Source organism: Protopterus annectens, chromosome 7.part0 (assembly GCF_019279795.1).
Source record: "Protopterus annectens isolate FY-2018-M chromosome 7.part0, PAN1.0, whole genome shotgun sequence".
NCBI lineage: Eukaryota > Metazoa > Chordata > Ceratodontiformes > Protopteridae > Protopterus > Protopterus annectens.
Window position 1 is genome coordinate 614,281,578 of NC_056739.1, and position 13,037 is coordinate 614,294,614.

Genomic DNA, 13,037 nt, shown 5'->3' on the forward strand with positions numbered 1-13,037 from the left:
TTATTAACCCAGTGTGTCACTAAATTACTGTCCCTTATTAAACACTGTCTCACTAAGTTACTGTCCCTTATTAACCCACTGTCACTAACCTACTGTCTCTTATTAGCTACTGTCTCATATTAGCCCAGTCTGTCACTAACTTTCCCATATTAAGCCAGTGTGTCATTAACTAATGTCTCTTATTAACCCAGTGTACCACTGAGTTACTGTCTCTTATTAAAACAGTGTGTCATGAACTTACTGTCCCATATGAATCCAGTGTGCCACTGACTTCTGTCACTTATTAACACAGTGTGTCACTGACTTACTCTCTTATTAACCCAGTGTGTCACTAAGTTATTGTCCCTTATTAGCCCACTGTGTCACTAACTTACTGTCTCTTATTAAGCCAGTTTGTCACTAAGTTACTGTTCCATATTAACCCAGTGTGTCACTGACTTCTGTCTCTTATTAACCCATTCTGTCACTGTCTTATGGTCTCTTATTAACACAGTGTGTCACTAATTTACTGTCCCATATTAACCCAGTGTATCAGTGACTTCTGTCTCTTATTAACCCAGTGTGTCACTGACTTACTCTCTCTTATTAATCCAGTGTGTCACTAAGTTACTGTCCATTATTTACCAACTGTCTCACTAAGTTACTGTCCCTTATTAACCCAGTGTGTCACTAGCTAACTGTCCCTTATTAATCCAGTATGTCACTAGCGTACTGTCTCTTATTAACCTAGTGTGTCACTAAGTTACTGTTCCTTATTAACCCAATCTTTCACGAATGTACTGTCCCTTATTAACCCATTCTGTCACTAACTTTCTGTCCCATATTAACCCAGTGTGTCACTAACTTACTGTCTTTTATTAACCCAGTCTGTCACTAATGTACTGTCCCTTATTAACCCACTGTGTCACTAACTTACTGTCCTTTCCTAACCAGTGTGTCACTAATGTACTGTCCCGTATTAACCCACTGTGCCACTAACTTACTATCTCCTATTAAGGCAGTGTGTCACTAAGTTACTCTTTATTAACCCAGTGTGTCACTACCTTACTGTCCCATATTCACCCAGTGTGTCACTGACTTACTCTCTCTTATTAACCCAGTGTGTCACTAAATTACTGTCCCTTATTAAACACGGTCTCACTAAGTTACTGTCCCTTATTAACCCACTGTCACTAACCTACTGTCTCTTATTAGCTACTGTCTCTTATTAGCCCAGTCTGTCAGTAACTTTCCCATATTAAGCCAGTGTGTCAATAACTACTGTCTCTTATTAACCCAGTGTACCACTGAGTTACTCTCTCTTATTAAAACAGTGTGTCATGAACTTACTGTCCCATATAAATCCAGTGTGCCACTGACTTCTGTCATTTATTAACCCAGTGTGTCACTGACTTACTCTCTTATTAACCCAGTGTGTCACTAAGTTATTGTCCCTTATTAGCCCACTGTGTCACTAACTTACTGTCTCTTATTAAGCCAGTTTGTCACTAAGTTACTGTTCCATATTATCCCAGTGTGTCACTGACTTCTGTCTCTTATTAACTCATTCTGTCACTGTCTTATGGTCTCTTATTAACACAGTGTGCCACTAATTTACTGTCCCATATTAACCCAGTGTATCAGTGACTTCTGTCTCTTATTAACCCAGTGTGTCACTGACTTACTCTCTCTTATTAACTCAGTGTGTCACTAAGTTACTGTCCATTATTTACCAACTGTCTCACTAAGTTACTGTCCCTTATTAACCCAGTGTGTCACTAGCTAACTGTCCCTTATTAATCCAGTATGTCACTAGCGTACTGTCTCTTATTAACCTAGTGTGTCACTAAGTTACTGTCCCTTATTAACCCAATCTTTCACTAACGTACTGTCCCTTATTAACCCATTCTGTCACTAACTTTCTGTCCCATATTAACCCAGTGTGTCACTAACTTACTGTTCTTTATTAACCCAGTCTGTCACTAATGTACTGTCCCTTATTAACCCACTGTGTCACTAACTTACTGTCCTTTACTAACCAGTGTGTCACTAATGTACTGTCCCATATTAACCCACTGTGCCACTAACTTACTATCTCCTATTAAGGCAGTGTGTCACTAAGTTACTGCTCTTTATTAACCTAGTGTGTCACTACCTTACTGTCCCATATTCACCCAGTGTGTCACTAACTTACTCTGTTATTAACCCAGTGTGTCACTAGATTACTGTCTCTTATTGACCCAGTGTGTTGCTATGTACTGCGTCTTATTAACCCACTGTGTCACTAACTTACTGTCTATTATTAATGCACTGTGTCACTAGCTGTCTATTAACCCAGTGTGTCACTAACTTCCTCTCTCTTACAACCGAATGTGTCACTAACTTTCTGTCTCTTATTAACCCAGTGTGTCACTAACTTACTGTCTCTTATTAACCCAGTGTGTCACTAAGTTACTGTCCCTTATTAACCCACTGTGCCACTAACCTACTGTCTCCTATAAAGCCAGTGTGTCACTAGCTTACTATCGCTTATTAACCCAGTGTGTCACTAAGTTACTGTCCCATATTAACCCGGTGTGTCACTAATATACTGACTATTGTTAACCCCGTGTGTCACTAACTTACAGTCCCTTATTAACCCAATGTGTCACTAATTTACTGTTTCTTATTAACCCAGTGTGTCACTAGCTTACTGTCTCTTATTAACCCAGTGTGTTGCTATGTACTGTGTCTTATTAACCCAGTGTGTCACTAACTTAGTTTTTGTTATTAATGCACTGTCACTAGCTGTCTCTTATTAAGCCAGTGTATCACTAACTTCCTCTCACTTACTAACCGAGTGTGTCACTAACTTACTGTCTCTTATTAACCTAGTGTGTTATTGACTTACTGTCTATTATTAACCCACTGCGCTACTAACTTACTATCCCTTATTAACCCAGTGCATCACTGACTTACTGTCTCTTATTAATCCATTGCGTCACTAAGTCACTGTCCCTTATTAACCCACTGTCTCAGTGAGTTACTGTCCCTTATTAGCCCACTGTGTCATTAAGTTACTGTCCCTTATTAACCTAGTGTGTCACTAGCTAACTGCCCCTTATTAATCCAGTGTGTCACTAATGTCCTGTCTCTTATTAACCCAGTGTGTCACTAAGTTACTGTCCCTTATTAACCCAGTGTGTCACTAACTTATTCTCCCTTATTAAAACATTCTGTCACTAACTTACTGTCCCTTTATTAACCCAGTGTGTCACTAATCTACTGTCTTTTACTAACACAGTGTGTCACTAATTTGCTGTCTCTTATTAAGCCAGTATGTCACTAACTTAATGTCCCTTATTAACGTTCTCTGTCACTAACTTACTGTCCCTTATTAACCCAGTGTGTCACTAATGTACTGTCTCTTACTAACCCAGTGTGTCATTAACATACTGTCTCTTATTAACCCAGTGTGTCACTAACTTACTGTCTCTTATTAACCCAGTCTGTCACTAACGTACTGTCCCTTATTAGCCCAGTGTGTCACTAATTTACTGTCCTTTACTAACCCAGTGTGTCATTGACTTACTGTCTCTTATTAACCCATTGTGTCACTAACATACTGTTCGTTATTAACCCAATGTGTCACTAACTTACTGTCCCTTATTAACCCAGTCCATCACTAAATTACTGTCTCTTATTAATCCACTTTGTCACTAACTTACTGTCTCTTTCTAAGCCACTGTATCACTAACTTACTATCTCTTATTAATCAACTGTGTCACTAACTTACTGTCACTTATAAACCCAGCGTGTCACTAACTCACTGTCCCTTATTAAACCAGTGTGTTACTAACTTACTTTCTCTTACTAACCCAGTGTGTCACTGACTTACCGTCTCTTATTACCCCACTGTGTCACTAACTTACTGTCCCTTATTAACCCAGTATGTCACTAACTTACTGTCTCTTATTAACCGAGTGTGTTACTAAGTCAATGTCCCTTAGTAACCCACTGTCTCACTAAGTGTCATTAAGTTACTGTACCTTATTAACCCAGTGTGTCACAAGCCAACTGTCCAGTATTAACCCAGTGTGTCACTAACTTCCTGTCTCTTATTAACCCAGTGTGTTACTAAGTTACTGTCCCTTATTAAAAAACAGTGTGTCATTACTTTACTGTCTCTTGCTAATCCAGTGTGTCACTAACTTATTGTCTGTTATGAACCCCGTGTGTCACTAACCTGCTGTCCCTTATTAACCCAGTCTGTCACTAACTTACTGTCCCATATTAACCCAGTGTGTCACTGACTTCTATCTCTTATTAACTCAGTGTGTCACTGACTTACTGTCTCTTATTAACCCAGTGTGACATTAGGTTACTGTCCCTTATTAATCCACTGTCTCACTAAGTTACTTTCCTTTGTTAACCTACTGTGTCACTAATTTGCTGTCCCTTATTAACCCAGTGTGTCACTAACTTACTGTATGTTTTTAATCCAGTGCAGTAAGGACATACTGTCTCTTATTAACCCAGTGTGTCACTAAGTTACTGTCACTTATTATCCCATTGTGTCACTAACCCAGTATGTCACTAACTTACTGTCTCTTACTAACCCAGTGTGTCACTAACGTACTGTCCCTTATTAACCCAGTGTGTCACTAACATCCTGTCTTTTATTAACGCAGTGCATCACTGACTTACTGTCTCTTATTAAGCCAGTGTGTCACTAAGTTACTGTCACTTATTATCCTAGTGTGTCACTAACCCAGTGTGTCACTAAGTTACTGTCACTTATTATCCTAGTGTGTCACTAACCCAGTGTGTCACTAACTTACTGTCTCTTATTATCTCCAGTGTGTCACTAACTGTCTGTCCCTTATTAACCCAGTGTGTCACTAATGTATTGTCCCTTTTTAACCCAGTGCATCACTGACTTACTGTCTCTTATTAACCCAGTGAATCACTAACTTTCTGTGTCTTATTAATCCACTAAGTCACTAACTTATTGTCTCTTATTAAACTAGTGTGTCACTAACATATTGTTTCTTATTAACCCAGTGTTCACTAACTTACTGTCTGTCATTAACCTAGTGTGTCACTAACTTACTGTTTTTTACTAACCCACTGTGTCGCTAACTTGCTGTCTCTTATTAACCCAGTGTGTCCCTAACTTACTGTCCCTTATTAACTCAGTGTGTCAGTAAATTATTGTTCCTTACTAACCCGCTGTATCACTAACTTGCTGTCCATTGTTGTCCCACAGTCACTAACCTACTGCCCATATTAACCCAGTCACTAACTTTCTGTCCCTTATTAACTCACTGTATCAGTAATATACTGCCCCTGAGAGACCCACAGTGTTGCTAACTTAGTATCCCTTATAAATCACTGTCTTATTAACCTATTGTGCTGCTTTCATACTGTCCCTTATTAACCCATTGTAACACTAACTTGTTACTAAAGTGTTAACATCCCTTGTTAACTCAATGTGTCACTAACTCACTGTCCCTTATTAACCATGTGTGTCTTTTACTTACTGTCTTTTATTAACCCAGTGTGTCACTAAGTTACTGTCCCTTATTAACCCAGCGTGTCACTAAATTCCTGTGTCTTATTAACCCAGTGTGTCACTAGTTTACTGTCCCTTATTAACCCAGTGTGTCACTAACATACTGTCCCTTATTAACCCAGTGTGTCACTAACTGTCACTAACTTAATGTCTGCTATTAAATCAGTGTGTCCTTAACATCCATTATTAACCTAGTGTGTCACTAAATTACTGTCCCTTAGTAACCCAGTGTGTCACTAGCTTACTGTCATTTATTAACCCTGTGCATCACTGACTTACTGTTATTTATTAACCCACTGTGTCACTAATGTTGTTGTTTGTCTTTTCAGATTTTCCTGGTTAGGGGTCGCCACAGCGGAACTCCGGTCCGCTAATGATTGGCAGTAGATTTTTATGGTGCCGAGTAGCCAGTCCGACACCCAACCTTCAGCGAAGGCACACCCATTCACGCATGTCTTTTGGAGGCCACTTGACTGCAGGGAGGACATGCAGACTCCACACAGAAGGCGCTCCAGCCGAGAATCTGTCTCTTATTAACCCAGTGTGTATCTAACTTGCTGTCCCTTATTAACCTACTGTGCTGTTAACTTACTGTTCTTTATTAACCCACTGTGTCATTAATTTGCTGTCCCTTATTAACCTACTGTATTACTAGCCTACTGCTATTAACCTACTATTTTACTAACCATTCCATCACTAACTTACTACCCATTATTCCTTTTATCTCATAAAGACATCTGGATATATCCAAATAATAAACCATGGATTAACTGAAGACATTCACTCTGCAATTCATGCCCACTTCAAGGCATATGCAGCAAGCAATGTCAGCAAGTATAAAAAATCTAGATAGGCCCTATGCAGAGCAATCAGACCAGAAATGTAGAATTACAGTTGTAAACTGGAAGGCTATTATTCGACTGCTATTACAGGGCATATGTGGCAAGGCCTGTAAGATCACAGGCTACAGAGATAAAGGCAGAGGGATGACTACTGACAGCCAGTTTTCACTGGACAATTTCGATTAATGTCATGCCTGGTTTGAGGTCCAAACCACTGAGTCAAGGTATACCACCATAAAAGAGTGGGGCAGAGAGGAGGCAGTACCACCCTTTACAGTATCACCAGCAAGTGAGGAAAGTCCTTAAGGAGGTAAATACACAGAAGGCAGCCAATCTAGATAATATTGCCAGAAGGGCAGTCAAAACCTGTGATTCAGTGCTTGCTGATGTTCTGGCTGATATATTCAATCTCTCCCTTGAACAAGCTACATTTAACACTTGTTATAAGGCAACCACTATTATTCCACTGCCGAAAAAGGGCAAAGCCAACTGCCTGCAAGACTACCAGCTGGTTGTATTGACTCCCATAGTGATGAAATGCTTTGAGAGAATCATTATGAGTCATATTTAGTCAATTAAACCTGATACAATGGCTCCCCTGCAGTTTGCATACACACCATACAGGCTGATTATTATATTATATATATGTGTGTGTGTGTGTGTGTGTGTGTGTGTGTGTGTGTGCGTGTGTATATATATATATATATATATATATATATATATATATATATATATATGTGTGTGTGTGTGTGTGTGTGTGTGTGTGTGTGTGTGTGTGTGTGTGTGTGTGTGTGTGTGTGTGTGTGTGTGTGTGTATGTGTGTGCTTGTATGTTATATACTGAGATCATTTGAGCCATCTTGTTGTCTTTTAAGAAAGATTCTGCAGAGTTGTGTTTATCTGCTTAGCCTTGAGAAGTTGGAAAGTTGTTCTGAACATTTGATACATCTGAAATAATTCAAGAAAGGTATTCTTTTATATTTTCCACTGCACATAAAATTGTTTCACTATTTCTGCTGAATTTAATCTGTTCTCCCTGCTTTTTTCATTTAATTCACTGTTTACAATTAGCTTGTTTCTGGCCTAGTGTAGGAGCCATTTTGAAAATTAATGGCTCCTGTAGTGAGAAAATATTGACTGTTGCTGTTTCTAGATAGTCTGGCAAAAACTGGTCAAATTTATAGCTGCTTTTCATTGTTATTTTTATTTTTTGTAATATACTGAGATCATCTGTATTGAGTTTTGCTGAGTGCACTGCCATGGTAGTTATAACTAAACAGTGGTTGCTATGCCCTAGTAAATGTTTTTCTAAGTTTTACTGTATAAATCATTCTTCCTTCATCTTGTAGGTGACTGTCTATAGTCTGCTCTGGGTTGCATGTGTCTGCATGGACCTGCTTGGACTTGTTACCAGCTGTGCTTGTTTGCACGTAGGTTTTTCCTGCATATCACGTGTGACCATGTATTTTCCTTCCTTCGATTTTATCCCAAGTTCCTATAAAATCAAGTAGATCTGGGCAGTATGGAGAGACAGCAGAACACCTGTCCTTTTATTCACAGCCTTCTAACAGCTGGTATCCTAATGCAGTATAAGAAATCCCTCTTGCTCACTGAAAATGAACTCTTGCTTAACTTAACACATTTGTATCTCCTGTTAAGTGTAAACACATAACTAACTTAGAACCATCCCTCTCTAAATTTCATGCATGCAGTCAGCATGTTACTGTTTTACCCCCACCTACACAAACATACATATTAAGTTGTCATTTGCTGGTGCTATACAAAAATTACTACCAAAATCTCCAATAACCCTTAAGTATAGGCAGCAATGAAATCCACCAGTACATCTTCTGCTCATGTCCCTTCATCAGCATGTTACCAATGACAAAATACCCAATGTCTTATAAGAATCCATTTGCATCTTGAAATATCCTAGCAACTGGCTACTCCATTGATAAACACACTTATTGTTTGTTCCGTAGGCTGAAGAAGGATTATTGGCTGTCTCCTGACAACCAGGACTGCTGATATATCAAGGACCTCAGGACCCTCTCCCCCAGTAAATAAGTTTTGTAAATTTATATAACAGTGTTCATTGGCTCAGGGGCCATTCAAAGAACACTGACTCAGTAAAATGAGGGTCAAAATAATTGCTTTCCATCCAGGAGTCGAGCTTAAATTGGAACTCAGTTAAAATTGTAGCCATTCTAATTATATGTGGTAGCCAGTTCCATAATCTTGGAATAATACAAGTAATATATTTATTACGTAAGGAACCTTTGCAAATTTTAATTTGGAAATTAATATCCCCCATGCATATGAGTTAAAAGAGTTATTGTATTTTTCAAAATTTGTTAATTCTTTAAGAAAGTTTTTATTACAGGCTTTGCAACCCATGATTGCTTTGCCTATAAAGCATCTGTAATACATGGTGAACAAATTCAGATAACTGCATCATTTTACAGATGGTTAATGCTTAGTGAAAAATTTTAACCTTCAGATAATCCACCCCCCTTGCTAGGAAGGCAGCTATAAAGACCAGCGAGGCATTGCATGTAAGTACACTATTTTTTGAAGCTAAGGATAATTATAAGTCCTCCTTTACCTAAATTAGAAATCTAAGGAATAATTTGCATCAATGCTCTGAGCTTGTCTATAAAGGCACTTCCCATTCCATTTATAATGACACTGACAACTTACTAGCAAATGAGTTTGCTGCAAAATGTTCCCCTTGCAGCTAACATCCCCACTGCAAGCATTCCTAAGTCACCTTTCCCTCTACCATCTCAAAGTATCATATCTTTAAAGCACCCTGCAGGACCAAAAATGGGTCTATATTATAACATCGAAGTCTAAAAACATTTAATGTTATAATATCGACCCCATTCAATCAAAACACCAGAAAACCAGTCAGAATAAAATTTGCTGTTCCGACAAACATACACACAACTCAAGCACACCAAAATAAATAATCCACACACATACACTTCACGAAACCCTACACTAAACCAGACATACACCACTAGCTACCCACTTACCTTACCCAACCCTAACCCTAAGGTCCCTAACTATCGCACACTCACCTTACCCGCTCCTTAACCCTAACTCACCTACCCCACCCTAACCCTCATGTCCACACAATCGCACATTTACCTGACCTGTGCCCTAACCCTAACTCACTTAATCTGCCCCTAACCCTAAAGTCTGTCACTACCGTACACTCACCTAACCTGTGCCCTAACCCTAAAGTCCTTTACTACCGCACATTCACCTTAATCCAGTCAGTTCGCTCACTTTTAACCCGGTCCGTAACCATTGCACCACACTTACCTGAACCTAATCCGTAACCTCCGTTTGCTCACTTCTCAAAACCTGGTCAATAACCATCGCACCACACTGCTGTAAATAGCAAAGCCACGGACCACCAACATTTTACCCTAGGTAAAATTTCAATGTTCCGAGGCTTCGCTATTCTCAGCTTTCGCACTAAAGGGTTTGATAGTATAACATTCGAAGTTTTTGAACTTCGATGTTATAATATAAACCCCCCAAAAACACCTCTTCAGTAGGTCCTAACGAAATATACCAGCTTGTGAATTAAAAAGTGTCAAGAAGCATCTCACTGATCCCCTCAAGTTGTTCGCTCTAAGGCTTGCCACAGGTTACGTTCCTGAGTCATGACACACTTTAGTACTAATTCCCCTCAATAAGGGTGGCCTTACCACTGACCTGGGTGACAGGACACAAACTGGCTTGCTAGTCTTGTCTACAAAGCCATGGCACACTTTATCATTGAACTTAAATGGCAGGGCATTTAAATCTGATCATGCTCAACCAACAATAATTCAGATTTATTACGGGTACATCATGCCTGCTAAATCTCAAGTGCTTAATTATAAAGGTTATTCAGGCAATGGGCAGTGGTCACACTGTTCATGTTCCCTGCTTGGGTCTGGTAAAGGCACATGATGCCATGCCTATGGTGAGATTGTTAATAAACTAATGGTATTAAACACTGATCCCTATGTGGCTAAATGGACTGCAGATTGTCTCAATGGCAAAATGCATCTTGTCAGGCTCAGTGATTTCTTCTGTCTTAGGAAAAAGGTAAATAGTGAATTCCCTAGCATTTCATACTAGGCCCACTCCTTTTGGTCATTTCTATGACCTAAACACTGACAACAAGGATCTCTGGCTGAATAAGTTTGCTGGTGACTGGAAAGAGGGTGTTTAACTCAATCAATTATAGTAATAGCCATTGGGTCTATATTACGTTATCGAATACTAATGTATTCAAAAACGTAATAGTCAACCCGTAAATGTCGAAGTCATAAAACTTCGAACATTTCAATGGAGATCTCGGTACAGGGTGGAAATGGAGGTTTTCCATTGTCTACACTGCATGGCGATCGGGGAGTAGGTATATTTAAGCAGTGGGGGTGTGGGGGGTGCAGCCCCTGTGCTTACAGTGTTTAAATGGTTTGCTTGGGTAGGTTTTTGTACTTTTTGTAAATGTTCAAAGTTTTACAACTTCGACATTTATGGGACGACTGTATTCGATAACATAATATAGACCATAGCCATCAAACAGAACTCACAAATATTAACTCCTGATGTACCAAAAAGAACTGAAATTACAGGCTAAGAAATGCAATATAATCTCCTTTGGAAATTCCTGTGATCTAATATATCAATGACAACCCACTTTCCAGTGAGTCTGTGATCAGAGAATTGGGGCATCTGCTTCAGTGGCTTCCTCTCCATCAATCACTATGCAACTGTATTTGGAAAATCCTTCTGTACCTCACAATGAATCAGAACTTACATCTCATCTAAAACCATGGAAGTTACTGTTTCCATGCACTTTGGCCTGATTAGATCTATTATAGAAAACAATGTATCTTTTGGCATGTATATCACTAGATATATACAAATACTCATAAAAAACAGAGATTCCCATCTCAGGCCTCAAAAAATGTAGTTATCAGGAAATACTGAAATAAACTGTCCCTGTAATCTGTGTCATATAGGCTCTTGAGGGAAACATTTCCCTTGTTTTATGTGCCCTTAGGGACCCTATATACTGTAACTTCTCTTTCTTGACTTATCAGACAGTGGAACCAACATTAAAACCAGAGATCTCAGTTTACATTGAGTAACAGAAAAAAATATTGAAGAGATAGGCTCAGTATTCAGTGCCTTCCCTTGCTATGGATAGACTCTCATTGAATGTCAAGCAATTTGACTCCATGTTAGCCTTCAAACATAGCTTAGACAAATAGAAGGGTGCCCTAAAATATACTTCAGGACAGGCAGGCCTTGCTCTCCTTGAAAAAGTTGGTAGAGCATAACGGTTGTTCTTGGCAAGGCATTCATGGCTTTTGAGTTGAGTAGCCTGTCATGTTCTAGGATTCCTATATCCTTTCTCAGCATTTCTTAGAAAATGCTGCTAGCCTAAGGGGGTGTCTGTGTGGTAGAATGTATCATGCTACATGGCCTGTAACAGATGGTCATTATTGACCTTCATCTGCTCTGATTGCACAGTATGTCTTATCATGTTCTTTTATTAACAGATAAAAGCATGCAGAATATTTGGGTTAATGCTATTCCAGAGTCTTTCTTACAAAAAAGGATAAACTAACTTGGAAATCCTGATCAACACAAATGTATAAGCAGGAAAAGCATAAAATGGAGCAAAATAAAATGATAGCTAGCAGTTAGAAAAATGGGTACTAGTCCTTGCAATATTTGTGAATACATAATACACATCCAACAGGACAGTTCTGTCATCCAGATTTTGATAGGACATTCACATTATTTATCTATATCTATTTAGCCCATTGCATAAGCTGTGGCTCATTTTATGTGGGCAAAACTGATCAGAGAATATGTGATAGGATTAGGGGACATATATGTAATATCAATACTAGAACCACCACTAATGCCTTAGCTAAACATGTCATTCAAAAAGGGGACATGCACAAATTTCACTTCCTAGTTATGGAAAAAACTAGACTGGATAGGAGACGTGGCAATGTTAAAAATAGGACAGAAACTAATGAAACCCACTAGATTATTAAACTAAGAGCTGACAGTAGTAGTGGTTTGAATGACAAAGTCCCCATCAAACCTATATTGAAGGCTAGAACTCTGCGTAGATAACATAGTTTTAATAGGATAAAAAATATGTGTATATTGGTGGGGTAACAGGGCAACATACACTTTTTATATATCTTTTTTATAAATATTACTTATTTTATAGGCTGTTTATATGTAATTTATATATTGTATGGATACATACAATAAATAGGTAATGTGGTTATAGTTACATATGTTATTATATACCCTTGAATATAACTAGTTTTAGTATATGTATTTAGTACTATCTGTTTCTGCAGTAGCAGTGATGATGTTTCTTTAAATGTGCAATAAGCAATCTGGAAGTTAGTGCATTTGAATGTTAAACACTGTATTTAAGGAATGAAGCTTTATGACTAATAGTACCATCTGAAGAAGCAGTCTGAGCAACTGAAAGTGCTTATGTTTGGAGTCCATTAAAGACATTTTACTTTTATAACTGTTGGCCTTCGTTTTATTCTGCTCCATTTTATGCTTTTCCTATTGATCATCTTGTGGAGCAGGCTATTTATCTGGTGTATCCTT